Source organism: Camelus bactrianus, chromosome 17 (genome assembly GCF_048773025.1).
Source record: "Camelus bactrianus isolate YW-2024 breed Bactrian camel chromosome 17, ASM4877302v1, whole genome shotgun sequence".
Classification (NCBI taxonomy): Eukaryota; Metazoa; Chordata; class Mammalia; order Artiodactyla; family Camelidae; genus Camelus; species Camelus bactrianus.
Genome location: NC_133555.1, coordinates 13694925 through 13716373, shown reverse-complemented (window position 1 = coordinate 13716373; position 21449 = coordinate 13694925).

Below are 21449 nucleotides of genomic sequence, written 5' to 3'. Positions count from 1 at the left end.
TTGAACAGTATTTTTTTCTACCGAGATAAAACTGTTTAGAAATCCTTATTATCCCATGCTATAGAGAAATATAAACTTTTTATTGGCTTGAACAAAGCAAAGTGTCGTGTTAACAGAAAATATTCTTTTTGAATGTGAGGCTCTTGATGGGCTATTGTAGTTGAAGTCACAGAGGTGAGGATTAATTTATCCGTTAATTCTGCACACAATTCCTCCTGCTGGCAAATCCTTCTTTGTAAGAAGAGAGTAGGCTGGGGATTAATGTAAATATGAGTGTGGAGTGAAAGTAACATCACTCGGTATCTCACCATCAAAGCAAAGGACAGCCATTTACTTGGCTTTTCAAGAGGTTGTAATTCAAGTAAGATTAGGAATAAGTAAAGAAATTGTGACACCGTGTAGATATGAGCTGGAAGCCAAAGGGAAATTAATGGCACACTTGACCTTCATCAGAAGACACAAGGTTGGACAGACAAACTGAGAGCACTGAGTAAACCTTTGTGAGTGAGGAGGAGCAGTTATGGGAAAGTCCTAAATGGCAGAACAACACACCTGGTGTGCAAAAATACCCTAGCAGTCTGGTGACCCAGGGTTTTGCTGTCACAAGAAGTGTTGATGGATCATTTGGTATCAATAGTTGGCACTGAGAAAAGCTCTGTTCTGTCTCCTGCAGTTTTCAGTCTGCTCTTTGAGCATATTATGATGGATAGAATTCATGAGGATGAATCCATTAGAGGAAAATGTAGTGCTACATCTTCATGTTTTCTAGGAGTATCGATTAGTGGCCAAATACAAAGCACCAATAACCTATTCCATTACAAAAGGATGGAGAAGGGAAGACACCTGTAAGGCTTTAATCCCCTTTGAGATGACCAGTAGGGACTATATAAATTCAACTCAATCTGACGCCGTGAGCACTTATCACCAGATCACAGAGAGCCTAACAGAGAGGCACTCACTAGCCAAGGAATAGCCCCTAGAGTATTTCTAGTGGTGTAATATGCTTCAGTGTCCTTCATCCTTCCTGTTGTGAGATTACTGCTGGCTCTGCTGGTTTCCAACTCCAGTTTTTATGCAGGATGCCTTTTTTCTCTCCAAATCATCTTCTGCACTAAAGTGAAATATGCAAAATGAAAGCCTGACCTCTTAGTTTAAAAGCCATTATCAGTTCCCATTTTTCACACTATAGGATCTGGACACCCGTCTTAGCATGACGCATGAGACCTGTCATATCCTGGTCTCTATTTGACTCTTTGGGCTTAATTTCCATGTTAGAGTTTACCTTTTCAGAACACATTGCTGGTCATTATGCGCTGTATTGCACCTTTGATGTTGGTTATGTTCTACCCTGCCTCAGATGCCCTCTGTCCCATTCTTCCCTTGGTCAATGCCTACTTAACCTGCAGTACCGCAGCAGAGGCTTTATTTTCTGATGAAAGCCTTCTCCAGACCTTCAGGTTCACATAAAGTTCTCTTTCTCTACCTCTAAAGTGTCCTTACACAATTATTGAAATCATGTGGTCCTATGTCTGTTGCACATTCATTGCATTTTACTCCTTTCAGGATAAAGACATGGTCTATTTATCTTCCAATGGCCCAGAAAAGGGACTCAATATTTGTAAACTGGAATTAACCATAGTTACTAATAGCTTGTAAGATATTACAGTCCTCCTGTGTGAACTTCCTAATGTGCCAGATAATTTATTAGGATGTTAATCTGGATTTTATTCTTACCAAATTATTTCTTTTCCTTTTTTCTTGCAAGTAGCTAGACCTTGTGCTCACTTGTGTAGTAGTTTCCTAGGGATGCTATCACAAATTACCATAAAGTGGGTGGTTTAAAATAACAGACTTTGTTCTGTTACAGTTCTGGAGGCTAGAAATCTGAAATCAAGGGGTCAGCAGTACTATGCTTCCTCTTTGCCCTAGTGAAAAATCCTCCCTTCGCTCTTCAGAGCTTCTAGGAGTTGCTGGAAATCCTTAATATTCTTTGTCTTATAGCTGCATCACTCCACTTTCTTCCTCCATTTTCATATGGCTTTTTCCCTCTGTGTCTAAATAGTGTCTCTAAATATCTATCTCCTTATAAGAACAGCAGTCATTGAATTTAGGGGTTACCCTATTTAACTTGATTACATCTGCAGAGACCTTATTTCCAAAAAAGGTCACAATTACAGGTATTGTAGATTAGGGACTTCAACATATCTTTTGGGGACACAATTCAACTCACTCTCCTTGTCTTTGGTTAAGGCTCTCTAATAGGGTCAAAGGCAGATGTTGCCCTTAAATAACCTGTCTTCCTTGTTTTTGTCACTTGTTTTCAGAAGTGATTGTGATTCTTGTTGAAATTATGCTGGGAGGGTAGTTAGTGGTTGGGAAAGAGAGACTAAGTCAATGAGAGACAGAGACAGGAAGATTGATGGAGGGAGAGAGATGGAAAGATTGATGGAGAGAGGGAGAGAGACTGACTGATGGAGATAGACAGAGGGGGTTGGATTCCAAAACTGGAATGGGTAGAGATCTGAAAGCCCTGAAGGAGCCAATGATCATTCTTTAGCAATAGTCAGGGAAATGAGGCGACCTGAAGAAAAAATTAAAGTCAGAGAGTTTCCAGTTTTGGCAAACAACCTCTTACCAGTTCTCTGCCTTTCAGAGAGCATTGCAATGATCTTAGACAATACAGCTATGAACCAGCCACCACCATAATGGTCTAAGGAAGGAAATTTTCCCATTTCCCAGGCTGCTGTAAGTCTGGTTTGGCATTTGCAGGTACTTTCTTTGGAAGTTCTGGCTAAAGAGATTGCTGATCTCAGTGCCCATTTCAAAATGTCTTAGATTTTTCTTTCTAAAAATGGAGGCTTCCCAATGCCAGTGGATTTGGCTCATTGTCTGTGACATAGTATACTGTAAATAAATATTGCTAAAAAATGCACAGAATCTTACTATTCTTCTCAAGTATTGCAGGCTCAGTGTTGAGGACCAAACTTGAAGAGAGAAATCAGCAATGTGAAGCAGTTCAAGATTGTTTCTTGTGGTAGCTAATGTACTCTGTTCTTATTCATTGGCACTTCTGGGACTCATCCTCCTCTTGAGTAAGAGAGTGGATTGAACACTCTGAGCTCCTCCTAGGGTTTGGAACAGTCAACCTTTTCTTTAAAGTAGTAGTGGGTTGGGGTGGGTGTGGGGGACGAAAATGAATACAGCTTAACCATAACAGAAGATTGATATACCCCTCCCTGCTAAGGTGTGTCCAGTGCTGACCGCTGGGAAGAAAGTCTGCAGAGGCCATGCTGAGAAAGCCTCATTAGAACTTTCTGGGTGCCTGACCATGACACAGAGCTCTTAAGCCACCTCTCTTGCAAGGATTTTCTTCAGTATCTTTTGAGTTTTCTGGTTTTTAAGACTTAGATGGTGAATTTATTTTCTCCTTCTCACCTTTTTAGTGTATTTCCTGTCATAGCCTCCTTTGAAGAGAAATACAATTTCAAGAGTAAAAATATTGGATGAATAAATGACAGAGTTTTGAGGCAACCAGGTGGGCAGTTCAGGACAGATGGTGGATGTGAAAAGTGATGGCAGGTTTGAAGATGAAGAAACATCAAATTAAATGTTTTTGATTTTGGTGTTTTTTTAGTACCAACTAATATTGTAAACATCAGAATGATCTGTAGAACTGAATTCTCATGTTTTCCAAAGTGTACTTCATTGCAAAATAGTCCTAAAATATTCTCAATTGACATAAGAGTTCAGTGGTTAAATATCTTTGTAAAACCTGTAGGCCACCTCTGGTTGTATATCATGGAGCTTAACTCTTTACCTTCTTCTTTGCTTCCTTGAAACAACTCTTTTATTTTACAGTGAGAAAGATCAATAAGTAAGTCATCTTTGGCTTGTCAGCGCTCTGACAAAGAGAAGATTGCCTTTCACAGGAGGACCATTTTCCATTTTGTCATATGCTGTAGTTGCACTAAATTAAAATATACTTTGTTCTTGTTGATTTTTGTTTGCTTTTTAATAGAAACTTTTGTAGCTTAGAGATTTGTGTAAGTTGGAGATTTTTCTTATTTGCTACAATATCATTTTAAGATTGTGCTGAAAATAAGATTACAGTTTGAAATACTTTCTACTATCAGACAATTGTATAAGAGATTTTTAAGCTACAGGAGCTTAATGGGTGTGGTTGACATGTTTAAATCCTTCTTAACTGACCTCTGATACCCAATTTGAGTGCAACAGAAAGAGGGTTATGATAAATTAGTAATCTGGAAGAAAATCTATACATGTCTCAAAAAATGAAACTTTAGAATATAAAATCACTGACATATTTTTAATTAAAATATAATTTACCTTATTATAATAGAGATATTACATGAAATTATTGTGCAATCTATCCAAGTGTGAAAGAATTCACATGAGCTTACTTTTATGTGTTTTGAATAATTTTTTAGCTTATGAATACAATCATAATTAGCAGTAAAAGAAAGATCAAGTAAGTCACACAGTTAAAGAAAAATTTTCTTTCTTCTCCCAGAAGTATTGCTATAGAACATAATTCAATCCCGAATTAAAATAGAAATTTGATCATATTCCATATCATTCCCAAGAGGACCTTCCTTTTGTAGTAAATAACTCCCATTTTCCACAACCTTGCCTTTGGACATTGGTATGTCTTGACTAAGAGCAAAGAAAAGAAGGAAAGAAGGAAGAAAGGAAGAAAGGAGGGAGGAAAAGAGGGAGAGAGGGCATTCTTCAACATACCTTTGATTAAATACTTCACCTTACTTTTCTTCTTTTTTTTCCATATGTTCTAGCCTCAACTATGTCTATCTGTAGAGAGGATTTAGGGATTTGGAGTTAGACAACTAGTTAATAGCTGTGAAAATCTGTGCAAATTATTAAACCTAAATCTGTTTCCTCAAATATTTGTTACGAGACTTAAGTGAATAAGAAAATTGCAATCATGCTTAGTAGGTAGTTTAACACTTAATTCCCTTGGAAAGTAAATGCTCTTGGAAAGCATCAACCATTGTTATTTACCAATATTTATTCCTTCATTCATTTGAAAAAATTTTTTTAACATATGGCTTCTTCTGGATACTCCAGATACATCAGTGAACAGAAGAGACAAAGATTCCTGCTTTCATTGAGCTTACAAGTCTGACAAAAATAATAAACAAATGTAATATTTAAGTGAACTACATATAATGTTAAAGAGTGGTAAGTGCTATAGGAAAAATTAAAGGCGAACAGAGAAAAGGAATAGAAATGTCCAAGGGTTGGGGTGGCAGCTGGGAACAAAATTAAATAGGGTGCTTCTTAGTAGGTCTCTTTGAGAAGATGGGCTTTGAGCAAAGATCGAAGGAGGAAAGAAAGGGGGAGGAATATTCCAAGCAGAGAAAATAGGTGCAGCAAACTCCACCATAAATACTACACATGTCTGGGCTTTTGGGAAGGGAAAGGAGGCCAGTGTGACTGGACTGGAGAAACAGAAGGAAAGAGAGGGTGAAGGTAAGGTCAGAGAAGAGGCTGTGGGTAGGGGTGGCATAGCTTGAAATTCTTTCATTGTAAGAATGTGGGAAATTACTCAGTAAAATGGTGAGCCCGCAGAATCTCCAACAAAAGAATGCCGTTTTTCTAAACTATTTATCTAAACTATGTAGCTAATTATCTCTTCTGGAAGAATTAATATTATCTCTGGCCCAACAGCCTGTCAGTCAATCTGTCATTCTGCCAGCAAATATTTTTTAAGCATATTTCCAGCCACTGTGAGGTGGAAAATTGACAATTGTTTGATAAAATATGCACTATTGGCTCAATCATCTGAAACAATAAGAAGAAAAATTAAAATACCCAAAGAAAACAATTGTCAATATTTCTATTTTCTGAGTGATCCAAGTATCATTATAAACACCTTCTAGGACTCCACTAATAATGTATTTCTTTCTCTTGTTAGTGTCCCACTACTGCACAGTAGATGAAATTATTTTTTGTCAAGCCTTAGTCTTGAAAGTAGAGTTTAATTGTATCAGGTTTATTGCTATCAAGTTTTATAGATATTTTTTCTACTAAGTCCAAACGCAATTTTAATTTTCAAAATAAGAAGAGTAGTAAAAATATTTGTTTCATGCTAAATTCTTCATAGTACTAAACTACTAATTAGGTAGTAACTCCTAATCAATATTTTTAATGTAAATACAGCTGGGCTAGGGATTTTTCCCTGTCTATCTCTCTTACGTTTCATCTCATCTGAGAGAGGTGGATGATAGTGCTGAAAGAGTACAGGATCTGAAATAAATTTTTTTAATTTCTCTGAGCCATTCCTCATCTTTCATAAAAATAAAATTAATACTGATTTCACAAGAATTATTTCAGATAAAATTTGTAAATGTTCTAGCTCTGCACTGATACATGTTAGATTTCTAATAAGTATTTATGGAATTATTTATTTTAGCTAAAGGAGAGAGTTTTTCTTCCACCTGCTTTAAGTTAATCCTTCTGTCTCTGCCTTATGCTATTTCCCTTTTCAGCTCTCTGGCACTATTTTCTATTCTCATTCTTCATCATACCTTCCATTAAATACTTCATCTTTAATTTAAATATTTTCAGGATCACTGCCGGGATAATTTTGGCAATACTTTAATCGAGTGACTCTACCTCCTATACCCGAAGTTTATCTTCAAGATCACTTTCACTTGCTGGCTTTATGGTTCAAATGGCTGCCAGTACCCAGGACGGCAAAAGTCATTGGACCTTATAGGCAAATTTTGATAATTTATTAGTACCAACAATTAAAGAGTCTTAGGTTCTCCCTGGCCTCAGGGAAACGGAGCACTTTGATCAAATTGTCATGTATGATGTACGACACTAAGACAAACCCTAACGTAAACCATGGACTTCATGTGTTTTTGATGTGGCGATGTTAGTTCATCAGTTGTAAAAAATGTACCACTCTGGTGGGTCATGTTGTTAATGGAGAAGGCTCTGCATGTTGGGGTACAGAGTGTAAATGGAAAACCAATGTACTTTCCCCTTACTTTTGCTGTGAACCTTAAACTGCTCTAAATAAAGTCTTAAAAAACTAATGTCTACTCTAGAAGGGCAAATTAAGACTCACATTCTGAATATTTTTGCACCCTCACCTTTCAGATCAAGTTCAAACTTCTTAGCCTATCTTTTAAGACCTATAGTAGTTGGTTACTATACTCCTTGTCCAAATTCGGATCTCTTTCTTCCCCCAAGTAAATTAATCATCTTGTCCTTCGAACAGATGTTAAGTTCATATACGTCTCCACACACTGTATCCCTTCAATCAGTCTGTCATGAATTAGTGTTTGTTGTCTTCTCCATCCGTCCTACGCCAATCTTGAAGAACTAGCTCAAATTTGACCTCTCTTTAAAGGGCCTCTTTTCCCTGCTGTAGTTTGTATTTATCTCTCCCTTCTCCAAACTATTATGACAATTATTGTGTATTGCTTACTAGAGGGCTTAATGAGTTATCATTCATCATGTCATTTATCCATAGTGTATTTGTATTATGCTCCCCAGGGCAATGGACAGTGTTGTAGTTTTAGAGCCCTGCCCAGGGACTGTCAGAGATTAGGATGAGGGTACAAGTATTTGCAAAGGGTGATCAATAAGTATTTGCTAATCATTTTCAGTATGACTTAATCAGAATATGTGTCCTCTAACATTATAGGAAAAGTTTTATGCTTTGAAAACATATCCATAGAAATTATTCATTTGCAAAATGAGCTAGCAAAGTAAAAGAAATGTGGGAAGTAACAGTGTTAAGTCATAGCTTTGATATTGGAAGATTTTAGCCTTCTCTTAATGCAAATATTTCAAAAACAACTTAAGCAGAGAAAATAGGAACATTGAATGACATGGTGTGGATGAATGCATCTTTTGATTTAACTTGTCTGTTTTGCTTTATTCGATAATATATTTTTCCTCTATCTTTTCACATCACTGCCTTTTGGCTTAATGGCTTTCAAAGTATGTGATAGGGCTTTAGAAGTGGATTTAGACAGACAAAAAGTTTCTTCGTCTTTTTGTCCCGTGCCTATATTTTACACAAGGTCAATAACAGGCTTCAGTGTTTTTACAATTACCAGGAGGATGGGATTTGTTATTGTGTGCAGATAAATGTGCTGATGCCTCCGTTATTTATGGGATGAAATGAAAATCATGCAGCCTTCTGAGACAAAAGGCAGGTATATGTTTTATATCTATATTTTTGATGAGTTATCTCATAGACATTGTACCTTCCATAGACCAGTGACTACCTAATGTAAATTTCAGGTGAGGGTAAAGCTGTCAACATTTAGTATTTTTTACGACTTACATTTATGCTGCTAGGAACAAACATCTCACTAAGTGTAGTGGGTAGAGTGGAATGGTTTGTTTTTATTTTATTTTTTTAGTTTCTAGTATTTATGTTAGAGAAAAATGACCCAAGCTTGGGGCTCATTTCTATAGTAATTTTGAAGGCTTGTATGTGAAAGAAAGAATGTACCTCAATGATTAAAATGCTTCTGAAATATTTAAAAATTAAAAATGTGGCTTTATGTGTTTAGAGAACAGTGAAGTTAATATTTGTTTTAAAGTAAATGGAATATGTTGTCAGCCATCTACAAGGATAATAGTTTTGACTATCAGCAGAAAATTAATCCTTTTTTTTCTCCTGTAGTAAATTTGGGTTTAGGCATGGCCATGGAACAAAGAAAGGTTATTGGTCTTTATTGGGATTGGATCTGTGTTCTCAATTATAGGACTCATTGTCTCATTGTCTAATTGAGAATTTTAAGTCTTCCATGTCAATGAAATTCATTTTTTTTCATTTGAAAAATATGAGAGTAATGTTCAGTTGTGCACTTGAATTATTTTTTTTATTTCTACCATTTTAGCATTATAGAAATACATTTTAGCATGGATCAAATACAGTCTTTTTATAAAACCATCAGAAGTTAAGACCTATAATTTCTACTTTCCATCTAAATAATAACTTACTAATTTAATCTCTTAGAACAGATACCATAAAATGCACACATTATTTTTAAACAAATAGTTATAGATTAGTAAATGACTCTGGGAGTGGTTATCTCTAACAGATGAGAATGGAAATATCAGGAGGTAGGAAGGGAGATTTTATTTTTCTGTAATACTTAAACTTTTATCATGAGCATGATAAAGACTTACAGATTTAAAAAACCTGGTTACAAATATCAAAAGATATCTAATTCACACCTGATGTTGGCATGATTGTATGGGAAAAGGCATTCAGAGAAAATATTGACATTAATGTAAAATATTGCAATTTTTCTGGAAAGAAATTTCTTAATATATACCAAAAAGGTTTTACAACAGTTCTACTGTTTGAATAATTCAACATTTTGAAATTTATCCTAAGCGACAGTTTATATTTAGTGATAAAATTGAGGCATTCCTTTTGAAATCAGGAAGAAATGTATGCCCATGAAAACTGCCTGCAATCAACATTTTATTGTATGTCCTAAACAATACAATAAGATATGAAACAAAAATGAGAATCAAATAGATTGGAAAGAAAGAAACAAAATCTTATTACAGCTGATAGGATAATTTTCATAAAAATTAAGAGACTTTACAGTTAAACTATTAGAAATAATAAAAGATTTTAGCAGAGTTGGTGGATGTTGGTGGTAAAGAATCTACATAACAACAATTAGAAAATATAATTTTAAAATAACCAAAAATGTCCACAAGCACTGTATGCATCAACATCCTCATTACCACAGTGTTTAGATTCAAAATAATCAAGAAAATCCTAAATGTAAAGCATGAGGAAAACAGTGAAATAAATGAGAATATATCCTAATAGTGGCGTATTGTGCCACCCCGAGACCGTGGAGAAAATAGATAGTTACCACATATCAAAGCTATTTGAGGAGGGTCTAGTAAAGTGTGGGAAAGTAAACCAAAAAGAATCAATGCTGGAATGAGGAGGAAGCAATAAATCAGGATCTGGAAGGAGAGAAGGGTCTCCAAGGAGAGAAACCAATCAGAGTTGACCCAGCAAGGAGAGCCTAGTGGAATAAAATTCACAGACCTCAGGCTTTGTCCTTTCTTTTTTGTCCTGCCCGCTGAAACCGGAGGTTAAGGGAGCTGTTTTATCTCCTATACACAGATTATCCTCAGAGAAAGAAATCCACGTAGGAGGATGAGACACAAATTTGGAGAGTCAAATGGGAAATACTGTACAGTCATTAAAATTTATATATTCAAAAGTGACTTAGTGAATGTGGATGTTCCCTCTCCATATAAAAAAATAGAATAAATAATTGTATATTTAATATGATTCCCACTTTCTCTCTCTCAAATAATCTTGAAGAAAATAAACAAACATGTTTATGGGTTCTGCTTGGGATCATCTAATTGGTGACTTGATATTTGATATGCTTCTTTTTACTTTCTACATTTTCAATTGTCCTATAATAAACAAATATCACAGTTTGAGTTAGAACAAGAAATTACTGTTTTTGTAAAATTGTATCTCTAAACTTGTTTTCCATTTTATTTTTTTCTAGATATTCTATTTCTCCAGAAATGCTCCAAAGAAGTTACAATTTTTAGGGTCTTTTTTTTCTAGGAAAAAAATCATATAAGAAACAATTTTTTAAAAGTGTAGTAACTACCCAATAGAGACAATGCTTTCAAGATTGACACTGGAATCTTTGATTCTATTCTGAAAGAATAATGGAGTTTACAAATAATCTAATTTCTGATCCATCATAGTTTACTCCAAATCAAATAAGAGGTAGGAGAGAAAAAGCCAGGTAATTTGAAGCAAATAGACAGACATAAGACCATGGTTATATCTTGCTGGTGTTGACCCTTTTATTATAGGAGATATGGCTTCATTTTTTTCCCACCAGTGCTTCTTCGCTTAAAGTCTACTTTGTCAGATGATAGTATTGTTGCATCAATTTTCTTTTGATTAGTTTGCATAATTTACTATTTTACATTTTCTCAGTTTCAGTGTATGTGTCCTTATATTTAGGTAGCATATAATTTGTTTTGCTCATTTTCCGAACTGGCAACCCTTGCCATCTAATAAGATTATTTATTTTGTTTAATTTAATTAATTACTTATATACCTGAGTATCACATTTCCATTTCTATTCCTCTCAATTACTTACAGTCTTTTTACTTGTTAGTTGCCTTCTTTTGGACTGGGTGAGTGATTTATTAGTCCACTTGCCCTTCTATTAGTTTGTTAGTTATACACTTCTTTATTATTCTTCCTGTGAACTGTCCTAGATATTGTAATATGCATATTTGACTTATTAGCCTAATATTAATTAGTGCTTTTACCACTTCCCAGTCAATAGCAGGACCAAAGAACACATGAACTGCCTTTTGTGTGTTTGTGGTCCTTAATTTTAATTCAGCATATACTTTAAACCCTCAAGATATTATAATTGTTGTTATCATTTTGGAAAAGTGATTCTATTTTTTATTTCTATTCTTTTTATTGCTCTTCACAGCTTCCTGACTTTCTGTGTTTTAGTCTGAGATCATTTCTGCCTAAAAGAATCCCTTTTTAAATTTCTTTTAGTGAGAGTCTGGTAAGGACAAAATATCCCAGATTTTGTCTCAAAATATCTGTTAATTTTACCTTATTTACCTTATTTCTATATTTCCTTTGCATATAGAATTCTAGATTAGAAGTTACTTCTTTTAGCGTTTTAATGTTGTCATTCTTTGTCTTCTGTTCTTTGAGCTTTCTCCATTTTTTCTTTTCTTTCTTTCTTTCTTTTTTTTTTTTTTTAACCTGTTGAAAAATTAGCAGCCTTGTTGCTGCTACTCTGAAAATTCTGTTCTTTTTCTTTTTTAACCCCTCTGGCTTCATTTAAGATTTTTTAAATCTCTTATTTGTCTTTTTATCCATTTTATTGGGTTGTGCCTAGGTACAGTTTTCTTCTATGTATTTCCTTGTGGTTTGTAGAGCTTCTTGATGTCTTTAGATTTGAAAAAGTCTTGGTGATTATAGCTATTTCATTATTTCTTTTCTCTTGGATTGGATGTTTTCAATGCCAGTTGTACTTACATATGTCACCTGCTATGTGTTTATGCTACTTTCTGTATTTTCCATTCTTTTTTTTTTTTTAACTCTGTATTTCAGTCTGGAATATCTTGGTGAAAGTCTCTGTCTTCTCATTTTTTTTCTTGAACATAATAATCATAGTTATTTTTAAATTGCTAGCTTTTAATTCTAATGTCTGAATCCTATATGATTTAGTTGATACTGTATAATTTTTTTTCTTGGTCTTTTTTCCTTGGTTCAACTAATCATTTTATTTAATGCTAGACATGGTGCATGAAAAAATTTTAAGTTATGGTAGGGAACCACAGTCAGAGCAGATTGCTTCAATCTACTCAGGGTCTGAGGTGACATGATGACTTGGAATCTTTGTCTGCTCTACAGGGGTTACAGCTGAACACTTGGGATGTTTACTAGAAGAATCTCTACTTGGTTTGTTCCTCGACTCCGTTTTTCCTCCCTACCACACTGAGATCACTTTTCCACCATTCTCTGCTCAGCTTCTAGCTTCTTGCCATGCTCCACTTAGGAACTAGAAAGTATCTCAGGGAAAACTGGCAAAACATGTTGGGTTCCTTTCTGTGCACCTTCCTTCTCTGTAAGGACATGACCCTTCCTAGTTTTCTTCCCATTCTCATGAGACAGCTGAAAGGTCTGCCAGGAGACTCACTGACAGCATAATCTCTCTTTGTGCCATTTAAGAATTGGCAAAAACCGACAACATAATGCCATTTGCAGCAACATGGATGCTCCTGGAGAACGTCATTCTAAGTGAAGTAAGCCAGAAAGAGAAAGAAAAATACCATATGAGATCGCTCATATGTGGAATCTAAAAAACAAAAACAAAAACAAACAAACAAACAAAAACAAAGCGTAAATAAAGGACAGAAATAGACTCACAGACAGAGAATACAGACTTGTGGTTACCAGGGGGGTGGAGGGTGGGAAGGGATAGACTGGGATTTCAAAATTGTAGAATAGACTACACTGTATAGCACAGGGAAATATACACAAAATGTTATGATAACTCACAGAGAAAAAGATGTGACAATGAGTGTGTATATGTCCATGAATGACTGAAAAATTGTGCTGAACACTGGAATTTGACACAACATTGTAAAATGATTATAGATCAATAAGAAATGTTAAAAAAAAAAAAAAAGAATTGGCAGACTCCCTGGATGCTGGGCAAAATTGACATTTATGTCAATTAGTTTACTTTATTCCAGGATATTGGCTCCTGACGTCCTGACTGCATCCAAATGTTCTCAGTGGTTTCAGTGATATTTTTTTGTGTTTTATACAGTTTTTGTAGTTGGTCTTGGTGGGAGAGTTGATCTGATAGAATGTATTCCATTACAATCAATAGATTTCCACTTTATTTTTACCGTTCTTAAAATGTAAGCTTGTCATTGTCAGTGTAAAAACAATAGTGTTATGATAGTAACTGACAGTTTTCTGAATTTTATAATAGCCAGTAAATAAATTAATAGATTGTAAAGGTCCCAGTTTAAAATCACTGAGTCATTTAGCACCCTGGATCCTTCTCAGATCTCGTTAAAACTGTACTGTCTTTGATATAACCACACCACTGATTCACAGTCTGTTTTAATTGATGTATTCCTTACAATTCACAACCTAACTTCTTTCTCCTTTGCTTCTTTCTTTCTGTCAGTGGAATATGTACTTGTTGGAAAACCTTCTTTTCTTTTATCTAAACTACACACTGCATGCTTCTCATCCTTGTCACTTTCATTTTCTTTAAAAAAAAGTTGATCTTTTTTTCTCCTTTTGATCTCCTTTTTAGAAACCTGTCAATAATGATAGCATAGTAACTGTCCTGTGGGCTTTGTGCTATGGATGCTTTTTTGTTGTTTTATAGTTTTAAGACTACTGATTGATTGCTTGTATATTCAATGCACCGACTGTTACATTCAGGGAGCTGTTATCTGTAATAACCAGACCTGGGAAGCAGCTTGTTTGCCTCTCTGCTCTCTAGTCTCAGCAACAGCAAACATCATTTTGCCAATTTTATTCCTTTCTTTCCATAGCAATCTCTTTCCTTCTACTTTCCCAAACCACAAGTTTTACAGTACTCATGAGCCTTTCTAAACACTTCAAGCTTGTTATGACATCCCCTAAAGTAACGTGAAGGACATGCATACCTCCTGTGTATAGACATCTCTTACTTGACATCCGTGCACTCCCACCAGTAGGGTTTGATGCTGTCCTTTGCATTATCCTGTAGCCTTTCTCTTTTCATTCCCAGGCTACGTCTCCAAAACTCTGAGAGCATGGTTTGGGGCCCACACTTTGTTCATCCTATCTTTTTGAGGAAAATATGAAAGACATAGATAAGTGTATAATCTATCCAACCAGTGCCCACATTTCCATCACCAATGCTTTACTTCAATTTATGTTTTAAATAAATAAGTTAAAATGCTGTAAATAAAATGAAATTCTCTTTGACTACTCCCTTACACTCCTTCCCAGAGGCAGCCTCTATCAAGGGGTCATTTAATGTCATTCCGTCACAATTTCTGTATTTTCAAACATGAATGCATTTGTATAAAGCACATATACTGTATTGGTTTGTGAGGTTTCTATTTACACAAACAGTAGCATGGGGTAATTATCATATGGCAATTTGCTTCCTTCCAATCATCATAATGTTTTTCATGATCTATCTGCTTCAAGATGTTAACTGTTATATATATTATTCCATCATGTGATTATACCCAATTTTGTTTAATAATTTTCTTCTTGATATACATTCATGGTGTTTCTAACTTTTACTACTACCCTAAATGCTGTAGTCAACACACTTAAGTATGTCCCATATATATACATAAAATAAATGGATCAAAGATGGGTGAATTTCCACTTACTTTCCAAATAGGACATGTAAATTTTAACTCTCAAGAGTAGTATATGAGAATATCTTATTTCCCACGTTCTTCCCAATAATGAATGTAGATAGACTTCTAAAAAATGATAGGTAAATGCTATAATAGTCATAGTGCGTAGGTAGCAATTAGCCAGGAAAGATGTGGAGTTGAGGGAGATGAGATTGATAAAGGCTAGAGAAAAAGTAACCCATGCAAAAGAACAACATGTGCCGAGGCCTAGAGACTAGGGAGCATGGCAGATTCTCAATTCTATCAAAGATATTGTCTGGTGTTGGACCGTGAAGAGCCTTCAATACCTTACATTTAAGTAGCTTGGACTTTTTTTTACCTTCTCTGGAATATAGGGGACCATCAAAAGACTTTAAACAACATGGTGACATCATCATAATTGAGCTTTGGGTAGAAACCTCTGGGAGCCTCATAGGAGGAAGACTAGGGGAGATCAGAGAGGAGGGAGGTGTAGTCACTGAGGAAAGGGACAATGGTGGGATAAACTAACAGCCATGGAGAGTGGGCTTAAAGAGATTTTAAAGAAGTATAATTAATTGTACTTCCTTTATTCAATTATGGATCATCACTGTATGCAAGCACTGTTCTAAGTATTTGAGACATATCAGTGAACAAATCAGAACAAACAAAACAAAAACCATTTCTGCCTCTGTATGGCTGACATTCTGCTGGTTGTGATTATTTTTTGCTTTGATTGCATGAGTGAGTGCTGTGATATGTAGATGAATTATGGGTGCACAGAAAGTAGGAAGAGTTTAGAACATTTGGATCCTTCAGTGTTGGAGGCTCCTTAGGAGGACTCTTGGTGAAGACCAACTTGTTCAAAGGGAGCCAGCAAACTTGTCTTGAGTAGCAGACATATTTGCTAATCAAACAAGCTTCATAAAATGGATTTGGAGGAAAAAACATTGGAGATTATAATTAATGTTCTTTTCTAGATGCATCTCAGGATCTAGTGTGTTTTTCCTATAATGTGACTCCTGGGCTTGAGAATTATGTATTGTGGATGGAAAGGAGATCCTTAGTCTCTGGATACAGGTGTATAGAAGCAGGGCCAACATCCCTATCAGGTTCACGACGTACCTGCCTTGCACCCAGGGCCCATAATACTTTTTAGGGTCCCAAGAAAATATTTTCACTTTTTAATGAGAGGGAAAAGTGGACTTTGGGGTCAAAGAAAATAATATATATCATCAATATATTCATTTTTATGACAATACAGTCATAAAACTTAATTTTAATATTTTTTGGAGGAAGGAGCTCATGAAGGCAAAAGTACCTTATGAAAGTCATAAAGGTATAGATATAAAAGGCTAAGACAGTATACTGTTTTATTTTAATATGTAAAGTGACTTGTTTCATTGTTGTTCATAATGGCACTGTTTACCTTATTTAGACTTCTTAGGAACTTGTCCATTCTCAGTTTTTAATATATCCTAATCATGTTGCATAAATGGTAGCCTGGTACTCCCAATCTATATTTCTTGAGCTAGTTTACATGTTACAAGATAATACAGTGACAAAATCCTCTAAGATCTGTGATTGAATCAGAACATTTAGAATCACGCTAAAATGACTGATGCCAATCCTTAGATACCCACTCATGTGGTTTGATCAAATAAAAACTCATACTTAGGCCTTTTATTAAGAAAAGTGTATTGTTTTCTGAAACCACTGGGCATCACCATCTGTCTCTGCTAAGTTTCTCACGTACTTTTATTTCTAAGGCAGAGTGGTCTTACTTTTCTCTCTTAGAATGAGTGAAAACCTTAGATCCATCTTGGAACATCTGACTGTGGCTCAATTATTTCTGAGTCTCCAGCAAAGTTCTTGGTACAGTTCAGGAGTTTCAGTGGCTCTTCCACAGAGAAAGAATGTTTTTTTCTCTATCCATAGCTTTATGATGTGCTTTATTATCTTCCCCCTACTTCTCCTAACAGCAGAAGCAGGAACCTGCCCCTCAATGGACCATCTGCCTCTGGAAGAGTGGAGATCAGAGGCAAGTTTTCCCAGTGACTTATTTCTACCTGAGAGTCATTCAAGAGAGGCAGAGACAAATTATTATTAGTTCGAAGGCTGCATATTATTAACACAAGGCACCAGGATATTGTTATCATCAGGTTCATAGGATGACCATAAGTCGTCACTTTTGTTTATTTTGTTATAGAATTTGCTAATCATAAACAGTGTGGTATCTTTCTTCTCCTTCTGTCTTCTGTCTTTATTTCTTTCCAAAAATGCAGTCCTCAATAATTGCAAATCAAATTTTAGAAACCCTTGTAAGTGCTAGGAAGCATCCCAATCTATGTCCCTACAGAATTCCAGTTTATAAACTATATTGGAAGCTACTCTGTTAGCATGCAAGTGATTTTAACTCTTAAAACTTAAGCTGAGAACGGTAGCAAAGATCTTTCACAAAAGCACTGTTCTCTGACTATAAAAAGTAGTCAGAATGTGCCGAGAAAACAAAATCAGAGTGTAAAAGTAAAGGATCTGGGGCACCACTTAGAGGCATGGTGCTTTATAATACATTTACCCATGCTTTTCCTGGTGTGTTTCTTCCTAATGAGACATTGTGGTAACCAGGGTTCTAAGTGTAGGAAAGGTTAAACTGTTTATCTTCATTATCACAAGTCCTGGGGAACTTAATATGCCTCAAGGCACATGCTGAATGGTTCCTGTCCTACATAATCGAGTGTGTTATAATTCTAACCAAGATAAAAACCTCAGGATAAATTTTTAAGATATTTCTCTGAATGCGTACTGTACTTTCAGAGTGTTGATTAAAGTTGGTACTATCACTCTTCTCTGAAAATGTAACATCATTTCTGATAAGCATTCAATTTGTCCAATCAAAAAAGGAAGAATCCGTTTTATTTTAAATTGAGCAATGAATTATGAATTCATGTTTTACACTCTGAAAACAAGTTCATTATTTTTATCTTAGTAATGATCATGAGCTGTCTCTCTGTTGAATGTTGAAGATGATGAGACTGAGGTATGATCAGTCACTAGTACAATTTGAATGTGTTTTCCCTGTAATGACAGTGAGTTCATGTAGATTCACTCCTCAGTATTTTCTTTTTTCTTTCTGTGTACATCTCTAAATGTGTTAGATTGGTGACTCTGGTGAAGCTGTAATCTGAGAGTTGAACTGAACTTAAATGAGTTAACCATTACCCCTTCATGGCAGGTATCCCAGACAAATGTGGTTGTTACATGCTAAAACCCATTTAGGAATTACATTGTTCATAAACATCCTTCTCAGCTGGTCAAAGGGGATGGGCTGACTGGTACTACCAGTGGGTATATAGATTTTGAGGTGATTACTGTGTCTGAGTATTCCAGGCTGAACAAATTAATTCAAGTTGTTGCTGACAAATGCTGTGTCAAAAATCTTAAAAAAAAAAAAAAAAAGAGGGCATCTGCCTTTTTATCCATCTATCCAGACATCCATCCATCCTCCTACCCACTCCCCCACTCATCCATGCATTCATTCATTAACAGAGCATATATGTATGAGTCTTTATTGTTATACCAACCATATATTAGGCACAGGTCTAAATACTGAGGCTATAAGCTCTTGCCTTCCTGGAACTTACGGATTTGTGGAAGAGACAGATTAGTATTTGTAAAGAAGCAGTTAAAATACATTTTTATATGCAAAGGGATAAAGGTAGGCAAAAGATGCTACAAGAGCCCAGAGGGGCAATAACTTTTAATAACTTTTTAAGAGGGAGATCAGGTAACTCACTGAAGGTGGCATCTGAGCTGAGATCTGAAGGGAGATAAGGATAAAGAGAGTACCGGAGAAAATAGCTAATACAAAGGCCAAGACATGTGCAAAAGCAATACCTTTTAAGGACCTGAAAGAATTTTGGAAAAGCTGGACTCTGGTGTGCAAACTAAGGAATCATGAGAGAGTAGGCATGATAAAGCTATATGGGTGTGATGTCATATAGCTGTTGGGGTGTGGTCTGCTGGAAGTACTGATCAGAGAGCAGGGGTGATTACAGTTGGCCTTCTGACTTAGTTTTTATGAGCACATTATTTTCAATTAATTATAAAAATATATACTCCCTTTCTCTGTTAGTCAATGTGTTTAATTTGTATAATCTTCCTTTCTTGCAAAATGAAGTAGTTTCTAAGGATATATAAAATATAACAAAACTGCATGAATTTAAAGTAGAATGCAAGGAGACAAAGGAAAAGCACAATTGAGATACACTGAGTATTCCCTCAAGGGAATATCATACTGATTTATAATCAGCTCCATTGGAAATGCTGAGAGTTGCAGCCAGGGCTTTTTAGATTTTTGTGAAGTGCGGGCAGGCAGTATCCTAAATGCTTTGCACCTATTAACTCATTTAGTCCTCTCAGACCTTACTACTCAAAGTGTGGTCCACAGAAAAATAGCATCAGCCTCACCTGCAGTGTGTGAGAAATGCAGAATCTCTGGCCTCATCCTAGATCGGCTAAATCAGAATCTATATTTTTAACAAGGGCCCAAGTAATTCCTGAATACCTGAATGATTACCAAGAACTGGACTAAGTGGCATTTAGTGTAATTACATGGTCACTCTACAGATCAGGTCACTCTACAGATTCTGAGAGAATAAGTAACTTTCCCAGGACCAGCTCAGCAAATGCAGGGAGAGAATGTGACTGTATTTAGAGACGGGCTTTAAAAAGTTATTAAGGTTAAAGAAATGAGGTCATGATGTTGGGGCCATAATCCAATAGGACTGGTTGCTTATAAGAAGAGGTGTGCTCACAGAGGAAGGGTCATGGGAGAACATAGTCAGAAGGTGGCCATCTGCAAGCCAAGAAGAGAGGCCTCAGAAGAAATCAAACTTGTTAACACCTTGATATTGGAATTCCAGCCTCCAGCACTGTGAGGCAGTAAATTTCTGTTGTTTAAGCTACCCAGTCTGTGGTCGTATGTCATGGTGGCCCTAGCTCCCTAGCTGACTAATACAAGACCTAATAGAGGAGCTGGCAAGTAATTTAAGTAAGGGAGACAGAGGAATTAAAGGTAAATGCATGCATTTGGGGAACAGTGTAGACTGATGGAGTCATTGTTGATACACAGGATTGCAGAGCCAGTGTTGCCCAACTTGCTAATCTTTAAAGAAAAAAAAATCTGTTATTTTTAAAAATAATGTTTTTATTTATTTAAAAAGTAATATAGCATTGCATGGTCTATGCAAATCGCACCTGGGGGCTGGATCTGGCCCACGTGGTCACCTATTCGTAACCTCTTTGCCCAGGCTGTTAACAATTCTGTATAGTAGAAGCAAGAAAAGGGCGTTTGGCCACAGAATCATCTTGCTTGTATATATCACATCATCCAAATGATGCAAGTATAAACATTTTTATTCAAATAACCTCTATAGATATTATACTTGAGGAAAGCTGCCTTAAAATATGCAAGATATATCTATAAGGCCTTGACATTACATGTATATTGAAGGAAACCAGAATAGCTATTGCTAAAAATGCATTTCATTGACTATTCCATCTGGAAATGTTGGGCCGTGATGACAATCAATCAGGATAAATTGCACAGCTACTCAACTAATTCATCCATAAAGAAAAGTAGTAATTAGAATGTTGAAGTCAGCAAGGCTGATATCAGATGCCCATGGCATCTGTATTTGTGGGATAGGAGGACTTAATGGTAGCTCGACAGAAATTTTAAAAACAACCATCAGCATTTTCCAGAACTATCCATGTGAATGACATTCTCTGTGATTTACAAGGTCATAGGAGTAGTTAAGAATATACTTCTTATGAATTTATAAATTGTTGGGGCTCTCTGCAGGAAGTTATAAATAGCCTCGTTTTTGCTACTCACAATTCTGTAAACTCTGAATTTGGAATGCTAACTTCTTTGCTAGAAAGTAGTTTAATATTCATGCTGGTCAGTATGATTTCCCAACTTGAATTTATTACTTGATTACATTTTGCTCATCTGTTACTTTTATCACTGTTATGGCTTGGTTCCAGGACTCACTTCATGAACCATCTCTGGTAAAATTCCTTACCTCTCTTAACTCTTGACACAGACACTATTCTTATTATCCTTTTCCTGGATCTTTGCTGTAACAACTAATAGTCTTAAGGCTATGTAGCCTTGTCTTACTGTAAAACGTGTTATTACTATTTCTTTCTAAGGAAAAAGTTTATCACAGATTTTGGATTGAGGTTCAAACAATATAGCCTAGTATTCATGATCCTCCATGCTCTCACCCCAGCTTGCCATCCCAGCATTACCTTCCTAGGCTCCTTTTCTGTTACCTTCTGCTGCAGTGAAAATGAGTTCATTACTCATAGAAATACAGGCTTTTCTGCACCAGTTCTAGTGCCCACATTGTCACTTACTGATTTTGGAAATATCTTGGTAGATACTTTGCTTAGTGGTATATGTAAAATTGTAAATTTTGTTT